We start from the raw sequence: 3,203 nt of genomic DNA on the forward strand, positions 1-3,203 counted from the left end.
ACAACAACAACAACAACAATTCAATCCATAATTATTTACAAAATGTCTTTTGTCACATTAATCTCAGTAGATAGAGTTAAATATTTACTTTAAGAGACTTTATCCCTGTTGTCATAGGGAGTTATAGCACATCTCTGAAATGAAGTTAAGGTGGAAAAGTTAATTAAAAATTCATTTCTCCCAATGTTTTGAAAGCATTAAAGGGATAATCATCCTAGTTCTCCTTGAAGAAAACAGCATGATCATGGGGGTTTATTAGGAAAATGTTTGAAGAAAACTGAAAACTGCACTGACAGATAAACAAGCCAAAAAGTTACACAGAGTAATTGTTTTCAATGACAATGTACCAGCGTATTCTTCAAGAGTAATAAAGGTTATCTTAGGAGAATTCCCTTAGGAAACCTTACCCATCTACCTTATAGGCCTGGTCTTGCCCTGTCAGGCTTATTTTTGTTCCCCACACTGAAAAAAATCATTTCAAGGTAACAAATTTGTGTCTCTCAAGGATACCAAAAGAGTCGTTTGAAGCAATGTAAGATGACAGAAATCTTCAGGAAAGGATTGGTGCTGTTAATGTGCCATTGAATTGGTTCTGACTCATAGCGACCCTATGCCTAACTTCACAAAACATTTGCAGATCCTGTGCCATCCTCATAATTGTTGTTACACTCGAGTCCATTGCCACTGTCACTGTGCCAATCCATCTTGTTGGAGGTTTTCCTTTTTTTTGCTGACCCTCCACTTTATCTAGTATAATGTCTTTCTCCAACCACTAGTTCCTCCGCATGATGTCTGAAATATGCGAGATGAATTCTTGCCATCATGGATTCTAAAGACAAATCTGACTCTACTTCCTCCAAAACAGATTTGTTTGTCCTTCTAACAGTCCACAGTACTTTTAATATTTTTCTGCATTACCATAACTCAAATACATCAATTCTTCAACGGTCTTCCTTATCTGCTGTCCAACTTTCACATAATACAAAGCTATTGAAAATACCATAGCTTGGGTCAGGTGCACCTAAGTCCTCACATGACGTCTTTGTTCTTGAATATTTTAAAGAAGTATTGTGCAGTAGATTCGGTGAGGACAAAACATCATTTGATTTCTTGACTGCTGTTTCCATGAGTAGATCCAAGCGAAATGAAGTCTTTGACAACTTCAATCACATTTCTATTTATGATGAAATTATTGATTACTCTAGAAATGAGGATTTTCATTTTTTTTACATTGTGTTCTTTGATCTTCATCAGTAAGTATTTTAAATCCTCTTCATTTTCAGCTAGTAAGGCTATATCATCTGTATATTACAGGCTGTCAATGAGTCTTTATCTAATCCTGATGCCACACTCTTCTTCAGATTCTTGGTTTATCTGCACAGTATACATATTGACTAAGTACTGTGAAAGCATACAGACTTAGAAGACACTTTCTTGATTTTAAACCATTCAATATCCCTTTGATCTGTCCAAATGATTGCCTCTTCATCTTTGTACAGGTACATCATGAGTACAATCAAGTGTTCTGAATGGCCATTCTTTACAATGTTTTCTATAATATGTCTTGATCCACATAGTCAAAATCCTTTATGTAGACAATAAAGAACAAGTAATATTTTTTCTGATTTTCTGCTTTCATCCAAGATCCATCTAGCCTCCTCAATGAGATCCTTATTTCTCATCTTCTTCTGTATCCAGCATATGATACTAATAATATTTGTTGGATTCCTTTAATTACCTGTTATTGTTGGTTGCTGTAGAGTCATAGCACCCTATGCATGACAGAATGAAGCCATTCTTGAAACATCCTCACTGTTGTTGGTGTGTTTCAATCTGTTGGTGCAGCCACTCTGTCAATCTATCTCACTGGTAGTTTTCTTTTTTGCTGACCCTCCATTTCACCAAGAATGATGTCCTTCTCCAGAGACTGTTCTCTTTTAACAACATGTACAAAATACATGAGATAAAATTTTGCCATCCTTGCCTATAATGAGCACTGTGGTTATACTTCTTGCAATCATGTAGAAATGAAATTTAAAACTCCACAGAGTTGTATTCTATGAATTCATATTCCTAGTCCATTATACCCTACTCCTAAGAAAGAAAGTTTTATTTATAGGATCTTGATCCACTCATCCTCTGCCTGCATTCCCACTTATGGATGAGGAGTTAGTGTAGTTAAGTGTAAGTGTTCACTTGGAGTCTATACACTTCCCTTTCAGATTGTGCATGGGTTCAGAGGATGATGGTGTCCCTTACCCAACTGATCCTGATTCTATTTCCAGGATCTATGTAATCCCTTTTCCCAATCTTGTCCTCCTGAGGATAATTGATATCATGACTCTGTAGGCCAAAGACCTGGCTAAGTTGTAGCAGTTTATGGAAATGTAAATGATGTTCTGTTGTTGTTAGTTGCCATTCAGTCAGTATCAAACAACAGAATGAAATATTGCCTGGTCCTCAGCCATCTTCATGGTGATTGGCATGCTGTTACTCTTGTTATTGTATCAATCCATCTCATTGAAGGTTTGATATTGTATTCTACTCATTTTTCTTTTTGATAATGTGTCCGAAGTAAATAAGCCAAATTTTCCTCATCATCACTTTTAAAGTACATTCTGACTGTATGTCTTCTAAGACTGATTTGTTATGTTTCTTAGCAGTCTGTTGTATGCTCAATATTGTTCACCAACATCACAGTTGTTATTAGGTGCCACTGAGTTAATTCTGACTCTATCTAATGTACATCAAAAGAAAACACTACTTGGTTCTGCCCCACTCTTACAATCATTGCTATTTTTTAGCCCATTATTGTAGTCACTGTTTCAAACTATCTTGTTGAGGCTCTTCTTTTTTCAATGACCCTCTACTTTATCAAACATGACATCCTTCTTCAAGAACTGGTCCCTTCTCATAACATGTCAAAAAGTATATGAGATGAAATCTCTCAATATTCACTTCTAAGGAACATTCTGGATATACTTATTGGTTCATTCTTTTAGTAATCCATAGTACATTCAATGAGACAAAGATGAGACTTTCTACTCTTGAAGATTTATAGCGTCTGAAATCCTATACATGAGCTTTAACAGACTTGACAGCACACAGAAGGGGCAATACATTCAATATACTTTGCTAACATCATAATTCAGAAGCATTAATTATTTTTGCTCTTCCATATTCTTTGTATAGATTGCATATAT

Source organism: Chrysochloris asiatica, unplaced genomic scaffold (assembly GCF_000296735.1).
Source record: "Chrysochloris asiatica unplaced genomic scaffold, ChrAsi1.0 scaffold00199, whole genome shotgun sequence".
Lineage (NCBI taxonomy): Eukaryota > Metazoa > Chordata > Mammalia > Afrosoricida > Chrysochloridae > Chrysochloris > Chrysochloris asiatica.